Raw genomic sequence first — 16436 nt, 5'->3', positions numbered from 1 at the left:
TATGTTTTAATTTCTTAACCAGCCGTGTTACAGGCACTGATCGGAAAAAAGCATCTACGTACTTGTGTACGTTACCGGTACGTATTTAATTAAAAGTTTACTGAAAAAAATCTTTCTGTATAAATATCTCATGTTACAACGTGGACACCTGCAGCTTATATTCAGGTGCCTCAATAGTCTGGATATTACGGTAGTCAATTCATCTATTAGTCACGAGGAATTCAGTGTTCCTGTCATCCTGTATTAATCTTAACTTTCATCGATACCAGGTCTTCAATTCAACAAAAAATAAGCTTTATAAGGTCCTTTGTGATGATTCGATGAACATCTTTGGGTTTTGGTGGATGTTTTGGCAAAACAAGACACTGGAACAAACATCATCGGACTCTAAAAACTTGGGAAGGACGAGTTTTCCATCCATCTATCATCTCTGCACCTTCACCTCACTAGGGTCATGGGGGGCTGGAGTCTATCCCAGCTGACTCAGGGTGAAGGCAGGTTCACCTGGACAGGTAACCAGTCTATCACAGGGCTACACTTAGAGACAGACAACCAAGCACACTCACATTCACACCTACGGACAATTTACAATCACCAATTAACCTCAGCATGTTTCTGGACTGTGGGAGGAAGCCGGAGAACCCAGAGAGAACCCACGCTGCACGGGGAGAACATGGAGACTCCACGCAGAAAGATCCCGGGTGTCCTCACCGGGACGCCCACCGGCGACCTTCTAGCTGTGAGGCAACGGTGCTAACCACCGAGCCAGCTTGAAGCCTTTTTACAGACGAAGCAATTGAAAAAAATAAATGATAGTTTTATAATAAGTCTTAGATTGAGCAACAGAAGAAACAAAACACTATAAACATGATCATCACATCATAAGCTCACACCAGGTGAGTCCTCACAGCAACATGAACGTCATCCAGAATCAGATCATCACTAACGAATATTAAACCCATAATATCAGCCCCTTAAGGAACATTCCAGTCATTCATTTCTTATACTAATGAAAGCAGAACATAGGAGCATGTATCGCTCTTAATTAGGCTCATTCACTGCATCCTCTGCTCTTAATGATACATTCAATCTAATTATGAGCGATCAGTTGCCGCTCGTCGTTTATTATCTCTATTACATCTTGACAAAACACAGACAAGATCGGCCTGTTAGGATGCACACAAACACCCGCCGTCAGCGGTGACCGCTCAGCTGGATCCGCTCAGCGGGTGTTCCGGGTTTCCGCTTAATGGAAATCTTCAGTATCCACACCAAACAGCAGGTCACACGTTTTGTTTTTTTAAGCAACAAACTGATTGGAAAGCCGCCCATGTTATCAAGTTAACGTGTAGTCAAGCTTAATTGGGATAAATGCTGATTGTCCTCATCAATATCAGCTTTACGGTGTGTAATTAACAGCTGTAAAGGAGCTGAGTGTGTTGAGTTAATGAGGCGTGAGCACCGGGGGAAGCTGAGGGAGTATAGACTGCTGAGAACTGACCTGCACTGCAATAAACACACTGCAACACACTGCGGAGAGCCGCCAACCTGGACCACTAAACGCTTCCTACATGCAGGATGCACTCGCTGGCTCGCTGCTGATGGCAACACAAACGTCTAAATCATGTCACCAAACCAAATCGGAAAAAAGAGGACGCCATGTTTTCTTGTCAGTTACATATATATTTTACCTTTCCAATATGTTTGTTAGTTTTATATTTCTAAGTATGACAAAACACTCAAAGATAATAAATGTCTCCTTCATCCAGCATTAAAACAGGTTTCTTAGGACAAAGTGAACAGTTGTTGATGGGTGTAAACTCAGCGCTGACATCATCTGTACAGCTGCTGTTGCTGCCTTGCTCATTTACAAAAACCCAGGAGAACAACACTGTCATTCATGTGGAGTTCTGGCCACCTGGTGAATGTTCACTCCCCCTTTTTTGCTCTGTTTTTGGTCTCCACCAACTCCCGAGACAAATATTAGGCACTTCAACTAAACTAAACTCAACTAAACTAAAGCAACTAAATGCTCCATTATGTCCACCAGAAAACTAACTTTGTCCGTCTGCTGTTTGGTAATAGGCAAGTGAAACACAGTAGGTTGGTACAGAGTTTTCAAAGAAAGCAGATTTTAAAAAATAAAGATTCTACACTGGTGTTTGCAGGATCACTTAAGAGCTTCACGTTTCTAACTTTTTTTGCAATCATGTGTTCCTTTAGTGACTTGGGACTCAAATACATATACATAAACGAAAGATATTTATCAATAGCTAAGGTGTAGCTAATATATCTACCATTTCAATTTCATTCGGCAGATGTTTCTATCCAAAACGACGACCATCTGAGAGCAGATACAACACAAGCTAGGATCTAGTCAGGAGGATATATTCGAGAATATTTGATGGGCACTGGGACGCGAACTGGTGACCTTCGAGCTGCAAGGCAACAGTGCTAACCACCGAGACACTTTGCAGCCCTCGTCACACAATGTGAAAGAATAATTCAAATTTCTGATGTGCAGTCTGTTCTTTTTACAGTCAACATGTAAATTAATACAAGTGATGCACGATATTAAAATTTGTGGCCGATACTGATATCCGATATTAACATTTCTGATATAACAGATGTTGATATTCAATTTTTCTTCACACTGAAAAGTCAGTATAAGTGAGCACTGTGAGAAAACTATTCAGAAGAAGCCCAACAAATTAGACCACATCGTCTTCTTTATTACAAAAGCAAAACGTATTTTAACATATTTAAGTCCAGGACAGTTTAAGTAAAAACATCTGAAATAGCAGCGATATCAAATGCAGAGACGAAAGTGCTAATGTTAGCTCATCGGCTAAATTCATTCATCAGTCCGATACCGATATATCGGAAAAAACACTAATATCGGCCGATACCGATGTGGTCGCCGATATATTGTTCATCCTACAACAGTTTTAACAAACACAACATCTAAGACTGAAATCTTACCAGCAGCCCAGTTTGATCATTTTCAGCTCTATTTTGGGTCTCCACCACCTCCTCAGAGGGATATTTGGCTCTTTAGCGGCCGATGTTCCAGCGTGTCCACCAGCAAAATAAACACTAACGTCGTTCGTCTGCTGTTTGGTAATAAGTGAATAAAGCAGGTTCATCAGGCGTCACTCCGACAGAAACGAGAGCAGCTGGTGTAACATCACATGATCAAAGACATGACGCATGAGAGCGAGCCTCTGGGACGATCAACGGTTCTGATCACGTCCCACAAACTGTGAATCTATTTGGTGTAAATAGTTTTAAAGGTCCCGTGTGGCGAAAAGCAATTTTTATAGTGTTTTGTGGCTGCTATAAACTTGGAGGTGTAAAAAAAAAAAGCTGTTAAGATATGACGAGTCTTCATGCACTCCCACGTGAGTTAGAAACCAGAGCCGGGCTGAATCCAGCCAGTTTTAAAATGACCGCTCAGAGAGAACGTTAGAGGAAGTCCGGGCCTGAGTCGGCTGCAGCGTGGTCGACTGTTTCGCTATCAGTCGTGGACACAGAGTCGTCTTCCTGAAGGGGGGCCGTGGACAGAGACACTAAAGTCAGCTTTCATGAAGTCAGGGTAAAATGAAGCATCATTGCAGGATTTAAATCTAAAAATTCAAAGACACATTCTGTACATTTTTTCATAAATTTGCTAAAAGGGGGGCACAGTATGGACCCTTTAAAACCAGATCCATAACATCCACTGAGAAGCAGGCCTAGCAGGGTGTTTTCTTTGCTCTAACGTTTTCCAGTAAAGACAAATGAAACCAAATCATCAGTGAGAGACTAAATATGTGGGAGTTAAAGCGAGAACCGAGATATGAAGGAAGTCAGAATATCAAGTTCTCTGAGTTACATAAACTAAAACCATTGTGACAACGGCTGCTGTGACTTTTCTCGATAAATCGCAGATAAATAAGTGACTGCGTTGTTGTTTATGTCGCCTTCAATAAGGTCAAGTGATCCGCAGACTCCCTGACAAACAACAGGGTGTTCAGAGAGATGAGAAGGTTTTCATCTATTTCCAGAAGTGATGATGCTCTGACCAGAGGTCATGCAGTGAGCAGAAGGACCGTCCTTCATGTCAGACAACATAAACGAACAAGTCGTGTGACTTTAAGCCCGACGGTGCTTCTTAACAGTTTGTGCTTTCTATTGTGCTCCAGACCATTTTCAGCTCAGATCTCCATGTGGCCTCGTCTCCCTGTTCAACGAGCTCCTGGCCCAGAAACACTTATCTCAGGAGATATTTACTGATGATGATGATGAATTTTTCATTCTGAAGCCAGAGAGACAGCAGCGGCTGGAGTGAAATAACACTGTAATACTTTATTGATCTCTTTCTCCACTTGCCTGATAAACCCGAGCTCTGCTTTTTGCTTCCAGAGCATCAGCGCCGCACCTGAACGGAAAGTTTCTGCTGTGGGTTCAGAGACTTTTTATAGTGAATTAGAAAGTTTACAGACTTTTCTTTTCACGTCACTCCAACTGAAATCTGACCGGTGAGTTTAAAAGATGCACAATGATGTTTAGATGAATCCCTCAAAGCGAAGCCTAAAGAATAAAATCACACATGCTTCCTCTGACAGATAAACAGGAACAAGTGGGAGGCTGTGTAACCGACATGACCGACTCACTTTAATGGCTTTTATTTATGTGTTACGATCACGGTTTAGCATTGAGTTCCAAACTACACAGTTGTCTCTGTTTGGCAGAAGTTACAGCCCTTTTCTTTCCCTTTAACCCTCTGTACTCCAAGTAAGCTTTTTCTTTTCTGATCCTGTCACATTTTTACTTCCTGTTGGTCATTTTTCACTAGAAATGAAAAGTCCTGCACCTCTATGGAAACAGCACAACCGTGGATAGAAGAACAAAGGCCTCAGAAATGTCTTTTGCAAAGTATAGAAAAGTCAGAATGCCAATAATCCCCCTAAATGGGAAAAATAAACAAACAAAACCCGTCCAACATGTGTCTAGGTGCCCACAGATGCTCCAATGCTGGTGAAATAAAATAAAATAAACAAAATAGTGGGTCTACATACCATACATATTTTACGACTGACGTTTTGAGCTGGTTTCCATACCTGCTATCTGCTCTGTGTAAACACAGCCTGCAGTTCAGCCCAGCTCAGACCATACAGCCCTGGATGTTGTTGTCATGTGACTTATTCACAGGTGAGTCACTGATGGCTTCAAGGTCTCACTGTGGAGATTGTTCCGTTTGTTTGTACAGAATCTGGTTAGAACAAGCTTTTTACACGTTTACACGTAGCCGGTATTCACAAAACCAGATCTGTGTTTTCACACCAGATCGTTTTCACAAAGAAATTCTTTGTTTACACAAAACCACATAGAAAGCTGCTATGAGCTGCCAGACCTACAGGGGGCACTGCAACGACAAACATAAAGCCACGCTAGCCAATCAGAATCCTGGAAAGAAAACCAACAACAAATAGCACAAACTACTTCCTGTTACTTCAACGATAATGGTGCGAGCGATCCGTCTCCTCTGCGCCTTTCTGAACGTAAACGCAAACAGGCCAAAAACGTTGCACAAACGTAAAAACCAGCAGCTTCAACAGCATCTGTTTCTATCACAGCAGCCAAACTGTAAACATGGTCGTACACTGATGATGCTTTAGTCGCACACATGTGACGTCAAACTCCGTCTCCTCCCGTCTGCATGCAAAGACGGAGTTCTTCCAAATCTCCGCTATGACCGGAGTTTTCAGATCGTTTTCGTGACTCGTAGCTTCGTTTAAACCAAAGGCCCATTGACACATCACCGTTTTCGCTCAGTGTAAACGCGGCCTGAAGTGATTTTGCGTTGAACATCACGACTTAAGCTTAGATTTGGTTGATCTTTCAGATGAAACCGTACTTCACAGAATAAAAGGTTCAAGGATGGTCGTAAAGTCAACAATCCTTTTCTGCTTTCACAGAGAAACTGGGTCATAATGGTAACTGTTAAAAGACAAACTGCCTTTTTAGTTTGTGAGGTTCAGAGGATTACACTCCACTCCTACATGTCATCCTGCTGCACACATTAGAAGTGAAGCAACCTTTTTACACCGATGATGAACCAAACGATGTGTAAGCACAATATGAAAAGGGTCACTTGTAAGACAAGGGTCACTTGTAATGATGAAACCACAGAGAAGCGTCACCTGGATCTGCAGCTAACTTTACAGCAAGTCGACGGCGTAGAGCGGACGGATAGAGACCAGCTGGTGAACGCAGTAAAGCATTTAGCAGCTGAACAACCGGATATTTCCCCCAGGAGTGGACAGAGGCTAAAAACAGCTGAAACAGAGTCAATATTGGGATTATATTTGCCAAATAGACAGAAACAAGACTTCAAATGAACGATGATGTTGTGAGGAAACCGCAAAACAAATGATGAAGTTCCTCAACCTACAACGTGACGACATGTCAACGCCTTGTTCACCACAGACTTGTTCTTTTTGCTGCTCAAAGTCTTTGTGGAAGTTGTTCCCTCCACCTCGTATAAACCACAGACTGTATAAAAGATGGACGTAGCTGCCGTGACGTCACCCGTTGGTTTCTGCACTGAGAACATGAAGTCAGGGTTTTGCTACTTCCTGGTTGACTTCTTGGATTTCTGGAGCCAAAAATTGTAGGAGGGGGGCGGAGCCATAAGAGCAGCGATTGGTCAGACGGATTGAGAGGCGGGCCCTCTCTGCCCGCCCACATTTACCGCCTTCTGCTCGCTTCGTCTGTACGGTCGCTGCCGACTGTCAATCAAGCCAGCCACGCCCCTTGCCCCGCAAAATGTTGACGATTTTTTAAAAATTCAGTTTTGATTTATTTTCAGATTGGCCACCTGATCTCTGGATTTGACCATGAAAACTAATAAGAAAACAATCCTGAGCTGTAGGAATGCAGTATTTCATGATCTGTGATCACTTCTTTTCCAGTTCCAGTCTATGGGAGCCAGGGCTTTGTGGAGCCAGCAGCTAGTGGACGTAGTGATATTGCAGGTTTCTGACACTTCCGGGTTGGCTTCATTTTTCAGGGTCGGTTGCTACGTCCATCTTTTATACAGTCTATGGCAGGGGTGTCCAATCCTGGTCCTCGAGGGCCACAATCCTGCATGTTTTAGATGTGTCCCTCTTCCAACAAACCTGATTTAAATGATCAGCTCATCATCAAGCTCTGCAGAAGCCTGATAACGATCCTGATCATTTGAATCAGAGGGGAACATCTAAAACATGCAGGATTGTGGCCCTCGAGGACCAGGATTGGACACCCCTGGTCTATGGTATAAACCTCGGCCAAGGTGTCGTCGGCATCATGTTAGCTGAAAGCCGCTGATGTGAAAGTGATGGTCAATTTGTCAAAGCGCCAACGACATTTGGCAGCATCGAGCGGGTCGCCGGCGTTTAAGAGACGATACCCACTTTGGAGACGCGGCCGCGGTTACGCAGGGCGACGACGATGTAATGAAAAGCCTCTAAATCACCTGCGAATAGGGATTCATTAGCAAGAAACGAAGAGAGCCGCTGATGTACACTGTAGAAGAGGAAGCCTCGTGTTTATAATCATTACTGTTTTCAGAGCGATGAATCATACGTGAGGTCAGTCCAGAGGCCTGATCCCGTCTAACCGCAAAAACCCAACCTGTCATTGTTTGGCTGAACCCTGTGGCATTAACCGGCGGTTATCTGAGGAGTGTGTGTGACAGACAGACTGAAGCATTTGTGTCATGCGTGGCTGTTGACTTGTTTTCTGTGATAACTTATCCACACCAGACAGGGCTGCTGCTGCTGTCGTTGTGTGAAATGGGGAATTTAAGGTCAAAATTAAGACCAGAAATAAGAAAAAAACACGAAAATAAAATCTGGAATTGACAAAAGCATATGTTCAGATCAGAAACGACTTGTGAAACACGATAGGAAACAACGAGGAGGAGGAGGAGGACAAGCCACAAGCCTCCAAACAGCCGAGACACCGACGGCGCACAAGCAGGTGAAGGTGGATGTTGTGATCAGAGCGCGCTGCAGACGGTGATGGGAAATCTGCTTAATTGCACATAAATAGAATCAAAACGCGGCTTCAAAAGAGAGTTTGTCATGAACACATGAAAGACACGTCGAGCTTGAAGCGGTGAGTTTTCTCCGCAGCAGAACAGGTAGTAAGCTGTTCTGGGCTCCGGCGCGAAGCCTACAGATGTAAAGATGACAGTTCAGCAGCACAGAGCAGATACAGGACAGGAAGTGTAATTATCTCCTTCTACTGTTCCTCTTCAAAGAGACGGGGCAAGATGCCAGACAGCCTGACTAGCAAAGAGGGAGAAGAGGAGAAAAAAAAAAAGAAGAAGAAGAGAGAAACCAGATAGAGAGAGATAGTGATGAAGACTGAATTCAAAAAGATCGAAGCAGCAGAGGAGGAAGCTCGCACCTCGCATCACAACGAGCAGCAGAAAAGTCAAACTCAGTGGAAATCAGAGGGGCAATTTCTCCACATTCAGCCTCCCGCTTTCCTTTGCTTGACAGCTACTCGGAGATACAGATGTTTGACACGGACTTTCTGAGAGAGCAGGAGAAAACAAGGGGGAAGGAAAATTAGGAGAGAGACGGCGGCGGCGGCGAGGGGGGGATGGGGGGCAGGCGAAAGACAAGAGAGTGATGGATTGAGATAGCACGGTGAGCGGAGACAGTGAGAGATTGTCATCATCATCGTGAACAATGACTCTCTGATAGAGGAGGCCTGTCGCTGGGTTTCCAGCCCAGCTGAGGAAGCAGCGAGGAGGGGGCCGGCCGCCCGCCCGCCTGCCCACCTGCCAGGGCCTCAGTCATGCTTTTAGCATCTGCCAAACCGAAGGACGCTCGGTGCCATGTGCTTTTCACTGAAGGAGCCTGACGTTTGTCAGTCACAGTGAGAGCTTCTGTTCTGTTTGGCTGCAGCCAAACAGGGTTTAGTGTCCCCCTCCCCGAAACACACACACACACACATATGCACACACACATGTGCACACACACCTCCCCCATGTAAACAATCCCAGTGAGTGTGAGAAGCGAGCGAGACCCCGACTCTGAAAGCTGCACATCCACTGCAGCTGTGGACCGGTGGACAGCTGATGCCAGTCTGTGGCTCTCTGTTCCCGTCCTTCCTTCCACACCAGCCCTGCCTCCTCTTCTTCTATGTTTCCATGAAACAAACCTGTAATTTTCACAGCTGTGTCTCGGCAGCGTGCCAGGGTGAGTCAGGGAAAGAGAGAGGGGAAGAGAGGGGCCGGCTAATGGCTTTTAGAGGACTACGGGCTACGGCGCGGCTCGGCTAATCCTGAGATACAAGATTGGCTGCTCATTCAGTCCAGAGGAATATTCCTCCACGCAGGATTGAGAGTTAGAACTCATTAGCATTGTAAAACAGCAAAGTGCAAAGCTCTCCAGACGTTGTGGTAGCGCTTTAGAAGGCTGCTGGCTTTATTACAACTGACTTTCTGGTCTGTAGAACGGTCTGACCACACCTCACTATCCGTTTGGATTTCTACACACCGATCAGAATTATCCTCAGCGGTGCCGAACCAAAGCCATGGCGGCCCGACTCAACAGCGTGGAGGGAACCGGTGGAGCCATTTGCACAAAGGGAGGCAAGATTCAAATCTCTGGCAAAACCCGTCAGTGTGTTGGTGTGGAGTTTGTTATTTCCTGTAGCGAAGGTGGCAGCAGCAGCAGAAGAGGGGAATGCCGTGTGAAATGCACAGCAGCTTATCTACACGGTGATGAAACTGTTCTCAGCCAAAAAACAACAGCAGAAATCTCAGGACACAACCTCATTACGACAACAAAGTCAGATAATTAGAGTTATTAATGACGGCACATCACCCCGACCACCACAAGCGCTTTATTCTGGAGGTCTTCAGAGGTTTCTATCATCTTTCTTTCCTCGCTAACGTCGGATCACCTGCGAGCGAGCGTCTGCCCCGAGGCTCCACAGATCTCCGGCGTCGGGGTTCGGAGGGTTAAGATTTAAGAGTTTAGAAATAAGCTTTATTAAAACACATGTGTGATGTTGAAAGATCCACTCTGAGCCCAAGTCTGGTTTTAAGACCTTCAATCAGGGCTGGTTTCAGAGGCGAGGGGAGTGAAATAATAATACTCGATTACTGCTCTCTGGGTAGCAACTGAAGGCAACTCAGAGGATTTTTTTTTTTATCAACTCCTCTCTTCTTTTTATCTGGATGGTGCAGCAGGGAGCTTGGTGGGTGCTTATGAGCCTTAAAAATAGGAGTAAGTGTAATTTTCTGTTCTGAGCTTCTCCACATTTACAACACAGGGAAGCAGCAGCCACATGCAAACCAAACCAAATGAAGCCGACGCTATGGCACCGATGAAGTTCCTGAAAAATGGAGGGAGTATCAACAAACAGAGGGTTTCTGTTCGACGGTAGTGGCTCTGGTGTGATGAGAACTACAGCGTGGTGGTGTTTTGGAAAACTGTCGGTGTACTTTCCGGTGTAGCCGTGGGTGGCAGGTTGTTGTCGGTCTTCCCCTCCACTAAAGTATATTTTAATGGGTTAAAAATAGCGACATGATGCTCCGTTTGTAGTCGAACCGCCGCCTCCTATTCTATGAAACGTCCCGCCTGGCCGTCCTCTGACCACATGTGGTCCGCACGCCAGCGTTTTGTCTCCTGTGGGACGGCCAGAGGTCGGCGTGTTTCTCCTCCTCCTCCCTGTACGGCAACAACGGGACAGTTCTTCAGGAATAATGGGATTATGTCCGGGATTGATATCCAGCTTTATAGCTCACGTGTGGGCATTCAACATGCGGCCCTGACAGGCCTGTCAAGGCTCTCTGTGGAGAACTGACTGGACACAAATCTACCACGACCTCCAAAACCGGAGCTCTATTGTCAGGCCTGTTCTGGTTACAAGAGGCTTTTACAAACACCATTATAGCGAGGAACCCACCAGGCCACTTGTGTTCTGACCCGTACGGGAGCCTGTACTTTCCGGTGACCTTTTAGCGCAGGAGATGATCAGTTTACCCAGATTATGCCGTTTCATTTCCTTTGTTTACTGACTGTTTAGTTTAAAAATACGGCAGAAAAAGCAAAAGTTAGAGCCTTGATTTGTTGAAGCAAGAGCGGCGGAGGAAGTGTGTGGACGGTTCAGTGGAAATACCAACAAAATACAGAAGAATGACCAACAAAACGCATCAGAAGTAGATGTTACACAAGCAGAACGGTCCGTCCAGAGCCTTTAAATTAAACTATTTTAGCTTCATTTGAGTTTTTGAGAAGTAAAAAGCGCAACATTTCCATTAAACAGTGGATCAGAAGGTTTTAGTGACACAAAACTGGAGTAAAGTCAGTCACATGACTACATCTGCCTCAAAACTCCCCCAAACCCAAAAGATCCTCACATATTCTGATATCTGCTGGCACAAAAACAGCAAACATTTCCATTTCACACGAGCTGCTGATGGATTATCAGCTTTGAAGAATCAATTAAGTGACTAATTGCTTCCTCTCTGCATCCAAACACAACCGTCGTCGCAACAGAACCTGAACTCTCCACAGTAGTTCTTTATTTATTTAGTTCTGTTGGGTTCATCCAGCAGAGCCACAAACACAAACTCCTGCTCCAGAGTCGAGCCTCCAACTCTGCTGCTGCCTCCTCTCTGACATTTTCTGCGATCACGAGCCGGAGAGGCTCCGGGTCGAGGCTCTGGCCGCATTTCAGCCGATTAAACGCCGCTTCGCCACCTGCACGAGTGGCGGCACACACACGGCACACGGCTCCGAAAAAAAGTTGCCTTAGACGTTTGTGGACGGCTAAGAACAGGACGGATCCGTGTGCGCGTCCATGGCTGGCACATTATCCCGACCCGAGCCGCCTCATCGCTCGATCCCGTCCTGCCTGACACTTTCAGTTTAGCCCGAGAGGCGATAAGAGTTGAGAGCTTTTGTGTCTTACCGCTTCGTCGTCCGGAAAATCAGCCAGCGGAGGACGGTGCTGTTTGGAGATTAAAAAAGAAAAAAGGAAGATCAGTTCCACACGGCGACGGAGAGATGCGTCAGGTGTACGCTTCCCGCAAGTGAAGGAGGAAAACAGTGTGGAGGGCGACTCATGTTGAGTTGATCTGCTGAAGCCTCGCTCTCTCTCTCTCTCTCTCCTTTTTTTTTTCTCTCTCTCGCACCAAACTGCGCCGCTCCGTGCGCCACGCGTAAAAACCCTCCGCTCGGTAAACGTCAAACTACATCGGCGGTGTGAAAGACGAAGCGAGGCTACGGGCAGAGCTCCTGCAAACTACGCTCCACTTCGGCATGTTTTTACATAACAGCATCATCCGCTTTTTATGTTGACGCATCATGTAGCGAAAACATGGAGTTTCTTAAAGGGCCACGGACGCGCCGTCCACATGTCACCGTCCCCAGCAGCCCCCGCTGCGGCTGACAGATGGCTCTCACCCACTTCACGTCCCCCAGCCCTGCTCTTTTGACACTTGGATTAACCCCTTGCAGCGGAGCCGGACGCTGCTGTGGAGGATCCGTCACCTCTGGATCGGAACCGGAGCCGCTCTGACATGTGACCGCCTCGTCTGGATGAGCCTGGTGTCTCTTTTTAATGCTCTGCTCGAACTTTGTAGGACGCTTGGATTCTGGATGTGTTGTGTTCAAAAATAAAGAATGTTTCTGTCTAAACTGAGCAGGAGGATGTTAAACCACTGGATGAACTTCCTGTGTGTGACCTGGACACCAGTGCAACATGAACAGTCACCTGACACACACCTTACATGACTGAAAGCCTCACTGACCTCAGACCAGTGCAGCTCTGGCACACCACCACCACCTCTACCTCTTCTTACACAACACCTCCTTCAGTAGAGCAGCACGGCAGCAGGACACCACTTCTGATGTTAGAAAATATTCAAAACGTTCCTAAAATGTTTCATAAATCTCTATAAAATAATCTTCTGATGCTGTGAATCCATTTGTCTTTTGTTGCCATAAATGCATGAATAAATATTTACTAATTAAGTCAATAAGGAAGGGGTTTTAATTAGTTCATCAAGTCTGCTGCCATGAATGTTAAATAAATTCCTGATAAATGCATTTTTTTAATAACTCACCTATAAAACCAAAACCAACAACATTAGTTAACTTTATAAAAGATGAAGATTATGAATTAAATCCTGATAATAATAACAGCTAAAGGACCTTATTTACATACAGAACATCTCCATTTAATGCCTGATTTTTATTTTTATTTTTTTCACTTCTGAGCTGCTTCTGTATTAATCAGGAAGAGCCCCGCCCCTGGAAATCATCTGGATTCATGGTTCCATAGAATCCAACCAACGTTTATTAATGACTCGCTGACATGAGCTGGAGAGTTGCTGAAAGTGGAAAAGCCTCCCCTGACAATAAGGCCTTCAGTTTGCACCTCTGTGCTGAAGGGAGGAGTCCTTCCTGCCTAATAAAGAGCCACGCAGCTGAAAAGACAACGTGTTCTGCGCTGGCCGACGTTACACAGCAGCTTCCTTCACAAACATGCAGCTTCACAACGTAGAGTTTGTACTGTGATCATTTATTACTGATCTGGAAGCATTAAATAACTGTAAAGCATCTAAAACCAGTCACTCCACTGCTGTGTAGTCTGACCAGTTATACAACAAATAGTCCAAAAAAGGCCACGTTGTGGACGCATGAAGTTAGACTATGATGTTCATTTTTATTCTCCTTTTACCTGATGTATATATTTATTTATTCTATCTATGGGCTTTCCCTGTTTGTGTCTGCTTGTGTTGATGGCAGCAGGGGTGACAAATGTCCCACGCCTGGAACAATAAAGTTAATCCTGAATCTTGAATCAAACCAGGCCTCATACAAATATAAGAAGTCTGCAGGATCAGGATGGAGAATGCTGTACAAAATAATAATAAACAAAACTATTTACTGGTATTTTACAGATTTTCCCTGTTTTGTTAAACTACAGTGAATAAAAAGTAAACTCACAGGAAAAAGTAATAATTTTAATGTAAAATACAGGTCCAAACTGTAAATAATGTCCCAATTGGTCATTTGTTCTTCAACATTTGACTGAAAAATTCCTTTTTTGACTTTATTAAATCAGAAAAAGAGTCATTATATTGTAGATATTTTCCATTATTTCAAAGAGAAATTATGTTTATTAAATTTAAAACTGGTAAATCTTTTTAAACTGTTATTCTTACAGATCTTCTGTTTTGTCAAATTACAGATAATAACGAGTAAAATCACAGAAAAATGGTTTAATTTACATTTAAACCCTCAAAAAACAGGCCAAAACTGTAAACAATGTCTATATAGATAGCTGTCTTTTACGATTCTTGTAACTATAAAATTACACCAAATTACTGTTTGAATCTGCTTAAAATATAATTATTTAACAGATATTTGCTGATATTTTTACAGTACACAGCTCCACAGTTTTCAGCTTCTTTTGGTGCTCTTTCTCCCATATTTTCTGATATTTTTAAAACTTTTTTTTAAACTCACTTACATGGTCTGTGTCTTGCTTTGTATTTGACATTTTTGACCCTTCAGAACAATATCATCTCCCTCTGTGTCTCCACCTCACCTGCACAACTATTTAACTGAAACCTCTAAAATCACACAATTAAAGTGTCGTTTCTGATCTCAGAAAACCAGCCTGAACCAAAAAGCACCAACATACGCTTCTCAGAAGATCCTCGGCTGCTTCGGGTTCCAGCCGGAGTTTTGTCTTCCTCGGCGAGGGGGTCTGCACGGTTGTCATGGAGATCACTTTCCATCACAAGACAACTGGAGAAGAAAGCTCCAGAGCGACTGAGCCGATCTTCATGACGGATAAACAAACACAAGACGAGTAAAGACTCCTCAACCCAATCAGGCAAATTAAGGGAAAGTGTTTAGAAATCTAAATATAATCTAATGTATGACATGTTCTGGTATCTTTAACCCTTTCCTGTGTGGTGTACGATTCCACATGTGTTATGTCGTAGCTCTGATGTCTTCAGCTTTGCTCCACAACGTTGGAAATGATAAAAACCAGTGAGCAGGTGTGTCGGGTACCTGCTGACAAACCAGTGTGGAGGTTTACGGTGGAGAATGTTTCCAGTGAGCTCAGAGCGATGATAGTGTTTGAACCTGACTTATTTCCTGGAAGGGGAAAGTCCAGCCTGAAACACAACTCCCATGTATAATTCAAACGCACTGGGATAGTTCAATCATTGTCTCAGCTACTATCTCCCTCCTGGCTGTTCTACCAACAAGCAGCTCTGTGTTCGGCGCACACAGAGGGACTACACAGTCATGTATGTTGTTGACAAACCTTTTCTCACTCTAGTTTTTTTTTTTTTTTAAATCACAGGATGCATCAGAAACACAAAGGCTCCTGTATTTCAGGACAAACGCAGTCAGTCTTTCACGTCGTCACATCTGAACTTAGGCTCTTTCATCTCCCACCGGAGGGTTAAAGAAGGAAAACAACGAATTGTGAACACGGTTAATCCTTTCAGCGTTTCAGAGCCGAGTGTGACACACAGCCGAGCAGCGCCGAGCGGTATCAAAGTCCAGGCAGACAATCTTCTGCACATCAATCAGCCTGAGTCACCGTATGAGACGGAGATGAGATGACAGTAGATGGATTGGAGGCAGTAATCTCGTGATACATCATCTTAACAGGTGATGGGCAGAGAAGTTCAGCAGCAGGTTACTGGGAGGGAACAGAAAGCTGTCAGAACCACCTGAAGAGAAATCGTTCAAGTGTGAGAACGAGGCACGATTTGAGTAAATCATCCTGCTGCTGCTGCTTTAAACTCAAATATCACACATTTTAATCCGGCGTGTTTGTTCAAGTAACGTCTACTTTGCAGATGACAAACGAGACAAACGTAATAGATGTGATTTCTGGTTGAACCTACTGCTCTTTACAGGGTTGAGCCAATAACGAGGGTGTAAAACAAGCAAACAGCAGCGAGTCTCTGGTTCAGTGTCACTACATGATACTCCTCCATTCTCTGCCTCTATAAGACGAACCCGCCTCCAAAAATAATCTAAAGAGATGCTGTTTGTGTAGCAGTGATAAATAAAACAACATAGTCTGAAAAGGGATCATCTACACACCGACTCTGCTGCTAAGAAGACGCACTTTGACCTTTTTGAATGCAGCAATTCTACCTGCAATGACGTCTTCTTCAGGAGCACTTCTGTCCCTGCAGGTAAACAATCACAGTATTTATTTTAAACCGTCGGCGTACCTAAAACTGATGAGCATGAAAAACTGAATGATTTTACATACTTCTGCACAAAAACAAAGATTTTCATCACCACGTAGTGAGACACTTGGAAGGATCCTACATTACAAAAAAACCTAAAAACCAAAACGCTGATCAGTCACCATATATCTTATCATCATGTATTCTA

At 44.4% G+C, this 16436-nt stretch overlaps 1 protein-coding gene across 1 annotated transcript in view; it reads right to left on the bottom strand.

The window, feature by feature from the left end:
• The window catches only part of bahd1 (bromo adjacent homology domain containing 1), a 34749-nt gene extending 21944 nt beyond the window's left edge, over positions 1–12805 (bottom strand). The window contains exon 1 of the mRNA XM_008286333.1: positions 11965–12805. The gene's annotated coding sequence lies outside the window, so the exon portion shown is untranslated. The remainder of the gene's footprint in view (positions 1–11964) is intronic.
• Between the last annotated feature and the right edge of the window lie 3631 nt (positions 12806–16436).

The sequence above is a fragment of the Stegastes partitus genome, unplaced genomic scaffold (assembly GCF_000690725.1).
Source record: "Stegastes partitus isolate 25-593 unplaced genomic scaffold, Stegastes_partitus-1.0.2 Scaffold450, whole genome shotgun sequence".
NCBI lineage: Eukaryota > Metazoa > Chordata > Actinopteri > Pomacentridae > Stegastes > Stegastes partitus.
The sequence above is the reverse complement of the archived record's forward strand: the minus strand, read 5'-3'. Positions and strand labels throughout refer to the sequence as shown.